This window comes from Egretta garzetta, unplaced genomic scaffold, assembly GCF_000687185.1.
Source record: "Egretta garzetta isolate BGI_Z169 unplaced genomic scaffold, ASM68718v1 scaffold149, whole genome shotgun sequence".
Lineage (NCBI taxonomy): Eukaryota > Metazoa > Chordata > Aves > Pelecaniformes > Ardeidae > Egretta > Egretta garzetta.
The window spans coordinates 585,948-600,163 of NW_009269998.1; the positions used below are offsets into that span (position 1 = coordinate 585,948).

The window sequence follows — 14,216 nt, forward strand, 5'->3', positions numbered from 1 at the left end:
GGGCAGAGGCGGTGCTGAGGGCCAGGGTTTGGGGGTGGGATGGCAGGGGTAGGGGAATGGTTGGACTCGATGATCTTAGAAGTCTTTTCCAACCTAAACAATTCTATGATTTATCCATGAGAACATCAGAAAGTGGGGTTCACCACTGCGACTCCTCATCAGCTGAGCCCCTGGAGCTCCGAAATACTCCCCTGTGGGAGGAATGTGTGTTGCGAGGGTACATAATCACTGATGCTCTCATAGTATTGCATGTGGAGCCAGGCCTCCGTGCGCCTAGCCTGCCTGTTCCTGCATGGGTTGCAGTCAGCTGAAAGGAGATCAGAGGGCTTCAATTAATTTGCAGTTTGAGAAATACATACTGAAAAAGTTGTCACGTGGCTTCGCTGACACGGACAGATTCCTGCAGGAATCTGTGAGCACGTGCAGGTGTAAACTTTATCCAAGGGTGTATGCATATATGGAGCTGCAATTTTATATAGCCTACAATTACGCATAAAATGAAGAATATTAATAGTTCACTGCCTCTCATGATTCTTGGTTTTTTTTCATTCCAATCCTTTTAGCTTTTTATTTCAGTAAGAAATGTGGGGCAGCAGATCAGCGCTCTTTTCGTCTCTGTCAGCATCCGGCCTTTGTTGCGGAGATTGTGATGATTCAGCCATTGGACTAATCTCAGATGAGACGTGCGTTTGCTAGAAAGAGTAAGATATGACATTCTTTGATGAGGAAGCAGTAGAGTTTTTTCCTCATTCTCCTTAAATCATCTGCCAGGGACCAAGGTCCTCCTCTTGGCCTGCGTATCAGGATCAATGAACTCTAGGACTTTTTGGAGTGGTTTGACACTGTTGCTTTATGGGGTGTCTTGTCAAGCATATGAAACATGACAGCTGGGCGCTCATACTTCAAGTGCACAAACACAATGGATCAAACACATTGCAATTCTGCATCTGTCTGCCGTGGTTTCTCTTGGTTTATTCCCCCTCTTGTTCATTCTGAACAAGCTGGACTTTTCATATCCCTACCAGCCTTAGAAGCTGAACGTCTCTTTCTCATTTTTAACAAAAACTTGAGCCAGTCCTGGATTCCAGTGGTTATTGCATAATTTACAAGCAAGAGATACATTTTCTAGCTACCCTTTGCCAACTTAGGATCTGAAGTAAAGTGAATCTTTCTGATTCGCATTTCATAGTTCTACACATTATGTTTTGTTTTCCTTTACATCGGTGCAACATACAATTCTGCAGTTGTTTTAAGCAGAGACTATTAAAAACTGTTACTGTGGTAAGGTCTTCCACCCAAATGAGTAACCTCACAAAAAATATCTCACTGCTTAATCATTGTTGACATTTGCAAACAACAAGGTTTTAATTAATAGTTCCATTGATGATCCATGACTTTCAAAAATTCATTTTGCTTTCCACTTAATTAGCTACAAAAACCTAATAATTAGGGACAATAGAGATCAAGTCTCTATTACAGAAGAAAGAGGAAGGAAGTGCCACAGTCCTTTTTGAGAAAATAAACTACTATGTTAAAACAAGATCGTAAGTTCTATAGGCAATTTAAATATGAATTTTGTCTGTGGTGATCTTTCCCCTCTTCTTCAGTGAAAATAATGTCCCTGATGTAGAATGTTTCCCAGGTTGCCACAGGGGGTGTGGCTAGCAATTGTTTTATTTAAGGATTTTTTCCCAAGGCTTTTTTATATCTTCCCTTTGCTCTTATTTTTCCTACCGTAAGAAGTGTTAAAGAACTGCTTTTTGTTAGGCATTTTCTTCAGAGAAACAATCCTGGAATCTCAGCAGCAGAGAGTGAAATGAAAAACTTCAACTTATTTTCTCCTTTTGGTGTTATTTCTTCTGTATGTACAAACTTCCCCTTACATAGAATCAAGGCTATTTGGTGACATTAATGAGAAATTGACCTAAAACCAGTAAAGTTGGAAGGGTTTTTTTTTTGCTAGGCACCTGCCTAGCCACCTTAAAAACAAAAGGAAAAATGAGTGATGCATACAGGGAAATACCTGTTGTTTGGACTAGAAAACTCAGAAAACTGAGGATCTGATGGTTCCTTGGATGCAAAGCAAAGATCCTGACTTTCAAGGAGTCTAAAAGGCTATCCAGTGAGTTTGCCTCATAAACTCCTAGAACAAGTGCTGGAAGTCTTCTTACGTAGTGGGAATTCTGCTTGAATAAGGAATACAGCTTTCAAGCAGTATCCACAACGGATTGCAAGGCTTGAGGGAAGAGTCAGAGTTTGGTGACGTTGGTTAAAATAACTATTAAGGACTGAAGCAACAGCCTGCAGCCTAGTTGCCATGAAGTTTTGCAGATATTTTTTTTTTTTCTGTTGTGAAAATTGAGTAGAGCCCATGAGGATCCATTTGCAGTATAACACTGCTAATTATGTCTTTTCTCAGTAGGACAGAGGCGTGTTTGTGGTTTTTTCTTCGTGGCAACTCAATACAGACACTGTTCTAGACGAGGGAGACTTCAGCCCAAGAACTCTTTAAGTCATGGAGAAAGCAGGTTGCTCTCTACTCATTCAGCTGCGTTGCATGCTTGGCGATCAATTCCCATCTGCCAAGTGCCTTGAGAATACTTCGTGTTAACATCAGGCATGCATGTTAATATGAAAAAGCAGTAACTCCCAGAAAGTTTAGCACATCATGGTCACGTTAGCTAAATAATGTGAAGCAGGACTTCTGCGAGGAAGGCAATGGCTAGTGCTGGATACTGTTCTCCAGTTTGTAAAATTAATAATACTGCAAGGGAATGTGTAACCAGTTGGTTTGGGAGGAAGCAGTGCACTTGCCCTGAAAAGTCATTTGACAGAAAGTGATGCAAGTGCAGTAATTGCAAGGGCTGCCTCTGGTACCTCTGCCACTGATGCAGGAAGTTGGCCTTGAACTTCTTCACTGAAGGAGAAATAAACCACGCTCATTCTAAATAATGGGAGACTGTTGTCTGAAACTCCTAAATAGGAAAAAATAGTTTTTTATAAAATGGTACAGTATTTTTTCCATTTACCGCTTGCGAGACAACCTTCTGAAGAAAAACCTGCTGCTATCCTTCATATTTGTGAATATTCTCTGCGGAAGCTCACTAGTACATCTGATGCGTGTCTCCTTTGAAAGTTACACTGGTGAGTACTAAACTGAGTTGAGGAAAGCTCTCTCTCTCTGTGTTTCAGTTTCTTTTGATAGGAAAGGCTGCAATTGGAACATTAGCAAAAGTATTTTTTTCCCTGAAGTGAAATGTAGGCAGCTTTGGCTATCTGAGGGTTATTCACTTCCTGACATTCCACTTTTAAGTGAAATAACTTTCACTGTTAGAGAGTCCTCCCATGCAGCTGCAATACACCTTATATCCATGACTTCTTAACTGGCATTTTAAGTAATTATTTTTTTTCTTCTAATTATGAATTCTCAAAGTAGACCTATAAACAAGAGTGACTGTACTGTCGTTTTCTTAAATGAGGTCATTTTGCCTTGTTTTGGCTTAAGAGTGCAGCTCCACAAACAGTCGCAGCAGCACAGCTGAGGGCTAAACTAGCAAAATGGTTGGAGGAGTTGGGTGAGGAAAAGGGCAGGAACCTCTTAGTCAGGCTTTGCTACTGGAAAAAGTGTAATGTGGAACCACTTATGTTAAACCTCAGTCATGTATTAAATGTATCTGAATATTATTCTTAGTTTCTGCACGATAATTTCATAAGAGAAGTGATTTGAAAAACAAGAGACAAGTAAACTTGATTTTCTGCAGAAAACAGATGTTTCTTTTTATGTGCTTCCAGTGTTCTTAGAAACATAAAGAGCAGTGATACTGCGATCTTTGATTAGAGAAAACCTGAAGAATTCTGACTGGGTTTCTAGTGACTTTTTTTTAATATTAGAAATGGAAGCTGCATCTGGAAGACTCTAGAAGAGTAACAACATCATAAGTGTTGTAAAAAGTTCTACTGTTGGGAAGGAAAGGGATTTTTAATTAAATCAGTGGACTAGACCACTGGGGGTCAACTGGGGACAAGATGAAGCGGGCAGCTGATAAATAAATATATAAGCTACTGGCTGATCTCACTTGATGGCAGAACTAGGATGGTACCAGAGCCAGTCTGTGGCAAAATTTGTCCCTTTTAGCAGAAGTTACTTTCAATTACTTTGGGCTAAGTGCAGTTTTACTTTCTTGTGAGTCATTTCAATTACAGGAATGTAATCTTAGAAGTCCTGATTTGTATCTGTAATCAATAACATCTGTAATATTTATGTTAACATTACAGTTAGTGCTGTGCTTCCTGGTATCACGGCGCTTCTCATATATATTTAAGATGACTCTCCTTTGTTTAGATACAAAGATACAGCATTTGCAAACACTGACACACTGCTTGTCCTAAAAACCCAAAAAGCTAGAACCAAATCCCTCAAATAATGAGATTTATGCTCTGTTAAAATTGAATTTCTTATCCCATTCGCATTTGCCACTCTTTTCACTTTTATTTTACAGTGGTGTGCAGTGGTGTCTTACTCTGCCATCACTGACACACTACAACGTGGTTGTGAGTTTGCACCAGCTCAGTAAGTAAGGTGTCCTGCCCTCCCACTATTTAAAGATTCTGCTCTTTCTGGCGATGTTAAATTCTCTGTATGTAGTCTTTGGAAATGGGGGAGGAGGTTGTTTTCAGAAATTTGTCTGGGTCTAAATACCATGTACGAATTTAGAATCATGAGCCATGCTGCTAGAAGATGTTTCTTTAACCTACTACACCTGACAGCTTGGCTGGAGAGACGGTGCGTGTAGCTTTGATGACACAAGGTTTGGTAACCGTTTGGGCGCATTCCGAGTGTGATTTTATGAAGCAAGAATGTTTGTGGTAGATGGCATGTTTAGGGAGCAATTCCTGGAACATAATGTGAACTAATGTTCTTCTCTCCATTCGAAAAGCCAGGAGAAAGAGACTACTGTTTCACATCTTAAGAGAGCTGAGCTCCCTGGAGGTTGATGGGTGCCTCTGGCCACTCAGCCTGTAAAAATAAGGCCTTTTTAAAAAAATACACCTAAAAATAGATTTGGAGTCTGAGATTACCTTCCTGGAAATACACCTTCAAATCTATTTATAATGTAAAATGAAATTTGCGGGGTACTTGGGGGGGTTAGGATGTAAGGTTCTCTACATATTCATTGCTGCTTTTTGACTGGGGTTTTCCTGAGCTTTCCATGGATCTGTAAGAAGGGCGAGCAGAAACGCACATTATTTTAGCCTTTCCTGGACTCCTGCTGTCAGAAAACCGGCTGTTGCTTGTTCAGGGAGATAGCCTGGTCTCATCTATCAGGTTCTATCCATGCACACCTCTTCCTCCCTCAGACGGAAGATCAGGCAGTTGCTGCTGCCATCACAGGGCGTCTTCTAGATTTCAGTACTTAGCCTTCAGTGTTCTTAGGCTTGAGAAAAAGGCCTCTCCCTCTCCTACGCTCTCTCCATCCTCTCCTTCTGGGCACGCAAAATGCATCAGAACTGATCCCCTCCATGGTAAAGAGGTTCTGTCGTTGAAAGTGAGGACAGTTTTCTGGAGCTGTTTAGGTTTCAAAAGGTCTAGCATTGAATTAATGACATGCTGGAGCTGGAAAGAACTGGCCACATTAAAAGAGAAGGGGTGATATGTTCTGGTTTTACAGTGTCTTTCATTTTCTTTTCCTCACGGAGTCTTTTCTTTATGCAGTTGTATTTAAAAATATGTCACTTATTGCCTATTGTTTTGGGGATGCTGCCAGGTATGGTTGTAGGTTTGGGGATTTGTCCAAATCCTGTTAAAAGTCAATCGAATGTAATGACTCCGCTAGCCCTCAATGGAGATAAATTGAATTCTTTGTAGAGTTTGCAAGGGCTGGCCAAGTTATCTCAGCATTTTAATTTCTGTACATTTGTGTGTAATTCTTGCAAGACAAAATATTAAAAGTTTGAAATCTGAAATTCCTTCTATTGCTTCTGTCTGTAGTTAAAAATAAGTAAGATGTCAAGCACAGCAAACCATGTTGACAAGAAGCTGTCACAGGTAAAAGTCCAGCTATAGCCAATATAACTCGCCTTCTGCACCTCATTTTAAATCTTTAATTATGTAATAACATAAAATTTAAAAACAGATACCCCTTGCTTACATTTTTTCGTCAACCACAGGCGATGTGTAATATTCTTCTCTTTATGCTTGACAGTACAAGTAAAGAATGTCCTTGCCTATATTACAGATTAAATGAATGTTAGGAAGTGATACACCATTTGCGTTAGTTATTGTGAATTTAATGCATTGTTAAGGTGTCAAGAGAGTTGGTCGATTCCTGTTGTTGTGAATTTAACAGTGATAATGAGTCAATTGCTTAGAGTTAAGTTATAGTATTAATTATTTTGCTGACTGATGATTAATATATTACTGAAAAGAAAAAAATGTTATGTATGCGAAAACAATCATGAGTTTTCATGTCAGCTTCTGAGTTACTAATACTGACCAAAGACAAATAAAGAATAAAAATAATTTCCAAATAGGGATCTTACAAGTGATTTCATATTCTTTTCGGAATACTTTGAAGACAAACTATGTTGTTTTTTTGATTGTACCTTTCTGTTTGAGGACTGGTACAATTGTAAATACAAGCAATTCTTAAGCAGATAATAGTCAAGCCAAGAGCTTGTATAAACCTCAATTACTGTTTTTTAAACAATCTAATTGAGAAACTGTTTGTAAGGTAAACCTTTAAAGAGTATTGTACACAAAAAGAAAAAAAAAAAAAAGAGTTGGTTCAAAGTGAAACTCAAGAATTACTGCCCTGGACTTCTCACTTTGTTGTGTATTTTTGTAGTTAAGAATCAGGTCAGGAGAAGCCTTGATTCCTGTAACTTCCACAGTGGTGATGGTGGGGGTGAAGTACTGTGTTCTCATCCAGGTTATTTTTTTTTGTTGTTACAACATGCAGGAATTCTTTGGGACAGGCACTATGCAAAAGTCAGATGAAAGGACTGTCCCTGTTTGAAGGAGATTTATGCAACTACGTATTTTTTAAAAGAAAGATTAATGACACAGGGTGCAAAGCGTTACCCGCTCCAGCTCCTGGCTTCATGTATTTTTCCCTCGGATAACTTGACATGTCAGTTTGTTCAGCGCCCAGATGGCCTGGATACACGAGCATCAAATTGGCCGAATTCTGAACGCCGTGGACTTGCTGCATGGTATGCCTGGCACATCCAGCGAGGCAGAGCTCTCCGGTCTGACACTCGGTGCGTATGTGTGGAGTCACGTCTGTCCAGGACACGTCTGACTTGTGTGCTGCAGAACACGGCGCTGGACTAGAACATCTTGCTCTGCGTTGGTACAGGTACTGTTGCCCGAGAGATCCTGAATCTGAAAGTTCCTGTTTCCACTCGGGCATAATTTCCACGTAGAAGAAGAGGACATCACCAGAGGAGCTGCAGGTGTGTAATATCCATTATTCAGCAACTCAAGCGAACAGGTGCTGAAATGTTGCCTCTTTAGGCAGTCCCAGTAGAATTATTACAGCGAAATGTGTACGTGTACAACAAAATAAACAAGGAATGTGCAACACTGGGGAAAAAAATGCAACAAAGAAAGATGATGTAATTAGTGCATATTACAATGCAATTTTCCTGCAATTTATTCAGTTACACAATGCATTGGGTGCAATTCACAAAGAGACTTTTCAAAGCTGTTGCTGATGTTTGCATGATACATTTTTATGGTGGAACTCTTCCAGCTTAGCATTTTTTCACATGTATCACATATACAATTAAGATTACTTTTGTATTTTTCTTTATTTTTAATTATCTTTGGGGTTTATATTTTTTTCCCCCCTAATATTTGTAGATATTTGAATATGTCAATCAGAGCGAGTGTTGCTCTTCAGCAAAAATGTATATGGTGTTGAATAAGGTTATTGGAAGTGGAAACCTAAAAAAATTCCTCACTTGATCTGAAAGGCACGCTTTAGCTCTTTTAGCCCTGATGTGTTTAAATCTACCATTTCTTTATATTTTTCTTACCAGGACTGCTGTCTTAGATCTTGCGTTTGGAAGTTAGAGTACAGATCTCCTAGATTGGCATTGCACAGAGGCACAGAAAGCTGCCTGTATGAAATGACGTGCAGATCAAGGCTTTAGAGAGGGGGAAAATCACTAGACCTGCTGATATCAATGGAAACTAAGAATGAAACGCTAGGTAAGGAGCTAGAATAGTGCCAATATAAAATTTGCAAATAATTACAATAGTAACAAGTATTACTGCTAGAAGCAGGGTCTTTGCTAAAAGATGTTATTAGCAATAGAATAGAAATGAATAGTACCTTCTGGGGCTCCTAAACTGACAAATTAGGACATAAAGTATCTTTTCTTTTGAAACAATGTGTTACACTGCTTTAACATCTACCCCAAAATATGAAATGAAAAAGCTGCCATGTTTAAGAGATAAATTTAAAAATCACGTTGTTCTCTGAAAAATACATAATTATTACCAGTATTATTGAGTATGCTACCTGAGAACTATGTGAAAAACAATTCTTTGTTTTCTTAATCAGTTTTTTTTTTGATGGATTTCAACAGCATTTAGACATATATGATGTGAGCGTGCACCAGGTTTCATTGTTTCCCCCTGCCACTAAATCATTTTCCTTCCTTGTTTCCTCAAGGCTTTCACAGATCAACAGAGGATGGAAAAATCACTAAAAATGATAGACAAATTTTCGCAAAACCTTAAAACTTGACAGGCACTCAGAGGAAACTCTATTGTCTGAAGAAACCACTTAACCTTTTCAGGTGAATATATCTGCCATTAAAATATCTCAATAAACCATTCTTTCCGCACTGCGGTGCGTGCTGAAAGAGGCACAGCTAAACGCTGTGCAGTTGCTATGGCATGTGCCAAAGTTTAGCCTGATCTAAGCGAGGCTTAGAAGCTCTCTCTAGCATACAGATGAGGGATACTATCCTGAGCCTGCGCTCGGGCTTTTTACCTGACGCGCTGCTCCTGAAAATCTGATGCTATCATGTAAGACAAAATACCTGGTATCAACAAGCACTCTTTTGTTCTCCACCCGAGAACCACTGCTTTTAACAGTCTGAATATTAAAAAAAAAAAGCATTGCTTTCCGACCCTTTGCATGTTGAATTGTTGGGAAAAAAATTGTTTGGTTTTAGCACTGCTTGGTACCAATTTCATGCTTTTCAACTGTATGCCATTACAGAGTACATCTTTCATTTTCTGCTGTTCTGACATCATCAAATTCTAGTCACTACCCCATTCTACAGTGCTCTTGTTGCTAAGAGCCTTGACTTGCACAAGGCAAAAGGAAATATGTGCATGTGAAGAAAAGAATCTGGTATTATTTCAAGCTTCCTCCTGCTGTTTCTGGTGTGCTCCAGCTTGGAGATTAGTGAGCTGAGAAGTCCCGTTACTCTCGGAGCGCTCTGGTTTAAGCCTTGGGGAATAGAATGACCCTCAGTTTGCTGAGCCCAAAGATGCACCCAGCACACAGGTGCAGCTTTGCGTGCTGAAGACACATTTAACAAAGCTGCAGTACTGCCTCTGCTGCTGCCCTTTGTGCGGGTGCATCAGAGGACAGAAAATGCATGGAGGAATGCGAGGTGGACGATGAAGGCAGCCAGGGGAGGATGACTGTGGGGAGAAAGAAAATAAAGTGACAGAAAAGGAAAAGGTGATAAGAAAATAGAGGATAAAGTGGGAGGGGGGAAAAGAGGAGTCAGAATGACCTGGAAAATTTAAAAAAAAAAAGAGATGGTGTTTCTGCGAGTTCTGTGGATCATATTCAGCACATCTGTCTTAATGTGGTGTGATGCTTTGTCATAATGCTGACACGGTGCATCGGTGTAGCGGTTTGTAATGCAGCATAATGAACTCCCCATGTGCTGTTTTACAGGTCCTCAACAGCTTATGGATGGTTATAATCAGGACAATAATACCCATAGAGAAGGTAATGCTGGAGGTGAGGTGTAACTAGATGAAAGAGACAGCGTGTGATGAGAGAGAAATGGAGAAGAGAAGACAGAAAAACTGGAAGAAAACTGAAGACGGAGGCTGAGATGCAGCAAGAGGTTAGTGACCAGACAGCTTTCCAGAAAAAAGCTTTTGTTCTGTTATTGAGAGTAAGTACTGCTGGCAGAAAACGCTATTTCAAATGGGGAGGCGACAGGAGCTAGGACAGCTAAACTAACCCATCTAGGATGAAAAAGGGAGGGTGTGCTTAGAGCAAGCAAGCTAAAGCAGGGGAAAATGAAGGTATTGTTTAGCACACCTCTACCTAAAAATGTGCCAGGATATGTTACAGTGACCTGTGCTGGGCAGGTGAGACTCATGGCACTCAATCTGGGTGGGTATAACACAATATGCATCCATACTCAAAACGCGCCTGCTGTTTGGAAAATGAAAATAACATGTTTCCATCAGGGAAGCATACAGCTCAGCAACTGTGAACTGGGTACATGCAGGGTGTTTAAAAAAAAACAAACCCAAAGCACGCAGATTCAGTCTGGTTTTGCTATGCAAATTTTTTTGGGGGGGGAGGGAGGATTTTTTATAAATGGAATATTTTTTTTTTCCTTTTCCATTCACCATTTTCCTGCTATTTTTCAGCTTTTCTGGCTAAAACCAAATTCAGATCCTTTCTTTTCAGTCTCCTCTTTTCAGTCTTGGGCTTTCTGAATTACACGCTGCAATATTAGCTGCGTACAGTTGCTGTGATTGGACTCCATGGGTGGCCTGAGCAGTTTTCAGACAATGGAGCTGGTTCTTTTCTCACTCACACCAGTGTAACTCGTTGGCTTCAGTGGAGTTACTCTTGATTCACAGTGCTATGAAAGGAGAATTGTGCTTGCTCTTTCATATGTTCTTTCATCTCCATGATATTTTTGCTTACATGTATAATTGATTTTCTGGGAATATCTTCTGCTGCTGAAAGGTAGACCTAGGAACTTCCTAAGATGGAAATAAATTTAAGCATTTTTTAGGTCACTGAGTTCAATCCACTGCCGCTACACCACCGTGTTATATAATTTCTTTCATAAACTGATGAGGCTTTAAACATTCATTAAGACTCTATTCTTACTACAGTTGGTAAATCCAGACAGAAAGGTTAGTTACGTCCCGTTTAAGTTCAAAACCACAACTGAAATTATTTTCAAATGCTCTAGAGGTATTTTCCTTTTTCACACATGCCCCACTTTTCAGTACAGCAACCACAATAAAGGCTTCGTTCTTGGCAGAGGTAGGCTCAGCTCTGAGAAAGCACGGTCCTGAGATTACAGGGGTACTTAGGAAAGGGTACCGTGTAGTTTTTTTATTCATGGTCACATCCCTCTCACAGATTTTAGTGGGAGTTACAAGCAGTCATCCGCCAACAAATTTTTACCATGCCTGAAGTGCCACCCTGAAAGTCAATTACAGAAGGAGAAGGGTATGGAACCGCTGAGTACAAGTTGGCTGAGGATGGGTTACTGCAGACTTCAACTTACTTAGGTTGGGCTACCTTCTCTTTACCATCCTGTCTTAGCAAACCCCCTCTGTTTCAGCCAAATTTGTTCCTCATTTATGGAATTCCTGGGCCTAATTGGCATGAAGCTGAAAATCATCAATATAACCAAGAAGTTTAATTGTAGTTAAAGCATAGATGAAAGGCAGAGCCCCATTTTTTCTATTACATAGTGTAAATACGATGATTCAGCTGAAGCTAACAGGATTATACTGTTATCTGTGCATGCCACTGTGATACCTACATGCCCTCCCTACCTTCCCTTTGGTCTTTCAGCATATGTGCCCACTACCAACGTGGAATATAATTTTATTTTTTGCCCTGCGTTCCTAAATCTCTGTTCTACACCTTGCCCTAGCAAGCCCATTGCCCGTACTTCCCTGCTGAAGCTTAGCTTCAGAAATTGCATTTGTTACTGGGGAACTTCTTGACTTCTTCGGAGGCAACTTTGGTTTCCAGCTGCTGGAAAATGGTGGCTGCCCAGCAGAAGAAAGTGAGGAAGAGGTGTATTCGTTGTGAAAGCCAAACTGTGGTGGCTGGGGGAGTCTTTATCCCACCCTTTGGCTACCGTATTTCTGATGCAGAAATAGGTGCAGAAGGTGCATTGTGCAAGTACAGTAAGCCTCATACTTTCAGGGCGTGCTGGAAATGCTCAAAGCAATTGTGTGGTTAAGTTCATGCAACAGGAGTGGTAGAGTACTCTCTTGGAATTGCTTTGCACATGCAATACAGGCCCAGTGTGCTTGTTCTGAGGATCCCTTTAGGATTGGTGGACACGGGACATTCAAGGTGAGGCTGCTGCACATATGCAGTAACATCCAACCCGATGGGATTATTGGATACCAACAATCCCAGAAATACATGCAGTTCTCGAAATCTTCCTGGAGAACATTTCTGGTCGGAAAAGATGACAGACAACCTATCTAAGGCAACCTGGACTTACAGTAGCCACATCTAACCACGTCTACAGGCCTCCTTTCTACTGCAACGCCTTCAGACCCCCGTAGCCAGTTCTCTTTTATCTGCAAACTGTCCTTATGAAAAAGATGGGAGAGATCCTGCTGTATGCTCACATGTCGCCAGCCTGGAATTCCTAGCGCATCACCATTCTCAGCTTTACAGTCAGCAGCGCTCAACCCAGCCTGTGGTGTTGGGCTGTTGAAAGGCGGCGTTGCCTCTGGTCATGATCTGCTGCGTGCTCGACAACGTGCTGATCGTGGGCCAAGGTGAGAGCAGTGAGGCTGGTCAGACTAGTTTCTTTCACCCACGCAGCACGCTGGGACGAAGGAATTGTTTGCTAGGCTGTGTGCTACACAGGCCTGATACAGCGGTTTGGGGCAAAGTCTGGTTTGTCTTCTCCTCGGTGCTTCCTAACCTGTAAGTGCATAATGGTGATGGGTTATTCTGAGGCTTAGAGCTCTGGTCCATGGTCTCTGGCAGGGTTATCTGTTCAGTTTAAGACATTACCACTCTCAACCATCTGCTTTATCCTGCTGCTAGGTATTACCACACTCGTACGGTGGAGACGCCGGGTCACAGGCTGGCGTATTAAAAGACTGCCTGCTTTCATTGTTGTGCTCTAATAGAATGATCGTGACCTCAGGCAGTTGGGAGAAACAACATCTTAAAAGAAGGCGGCTAAATCTGCCAGAGCTTGTTGTTCAGAGCCTTTCGTTCTTAACCATGAGTGGGAAGAGTCCTTGCCTGCGCCTGCAGGCCGGAGGCCGACCGTTCCTGCCTTGGCTGCCGCTGCAGATCCTCTGCCGCCCCAGAAGTCCACTGCTTGCCCATAAGGAAGGCTGTTGTCGTAGTTGTTACAACTTAAGAGGGCGAGGAGAACAAAGAAACTTCAAAGTCAGTGATACCGGATTAAGCAAAAAGGACGGACTGTTCATTGGAAGGTGAATTATGGAAGAAAAACTTACCTTAGAACTTTTCTAGTTTATGTCATCTTGAAAGGGGATTATGATCCCACCGTGCAGTTCTTAGGTTTTAGCAGCTGTTCTGTTTCACTAAAAACTCTGGACATAGTAGAAGATAGGTTGAAATCTTCATAGAATCATAGAATCATAGAATGGTTTGGGTTGGAAGGGACCCCTAGAGGTCATCTAGTCCAACCCCCCTGCAGGAGCAGGGACACTGCTAACTAGGTCAGGCTGCTCAGAGCCCCATCCAACCTGGCCTTGTTCCTTTAGGAGAAGAATAAAATCCTACAACACAAGCATAAAAGATGAGGTTTTCATCCCAATTTCACTAAGAAATTGTGTTGATATGATATTGCTGTTTGTCCATCTGTTTGTTTCTGGAACGCAAGAAGATTGGAAGCGGGAATGGGATCTCCTCCTTCCCTCAGCAGAGAACGTCTTGTGAAATTTTGTTAACAACATTCAAGTTAAAAGCTGGTCAACCATAAGACACAAGTCCATAGGAAGCCAAACGTCAGTAGTTCCGACGTTTACCCAAACACTTACCTGGCAGCTGATTTATGCTCAGCAATGGATTAAGCCGAGACAGCTTCAAACAGTTACAGCTGCCGGCGGTGCGCCCTGCCCACCTCCTACAGGTTACTGTTTCTACAGCAGGGGTGGCTCAACGCCTCATTAATCAGTACCCCGGTTTCTGCGTTTCGCAGATCGGCGTATCGAGGGAAGCCAACATCGGTTTCTGTTCAGGTTTAAG

At 41.3% G+C, this 14,216-nt stretch overlaps 1 long non-coding RNA gene across 8 annotated transcripts in view; it reads left to right on the top strand.

Moving 5' to 3' along the window:
* Window positions 1-65: 65 nt before the first annotated feature.
* The window catches only part of LOC118453231, a 21,309-nt gene continuing 7,158 nt past the window's right edge, over window positions 66-14,216 (top strand). The window contains exons 1-5 of one of the 8 annotated variants that reach the window (XR_004843140.1): window positions 66-7,260; window positions 7,359-7,455; window positions 8,044-8,215; window positions 8,682-8,808; window positions 9,930-10,104. This is a non-coding gene — a long non-coding RNA (uncharacterized LOC118453231). Of the gene's footprint in view, window positions 7,456-8,043; window positions 8,216-8,681; window positions 8,809-9,929; window positions 10,105-10,682; window positions 12,031-14,216 lie in introns of those variants that run through there. The other 7 variants (XR_004843137.1, XR_004843139.1, XR_004843141.1 and 4 more) reach the window with 7 other exon arrangements.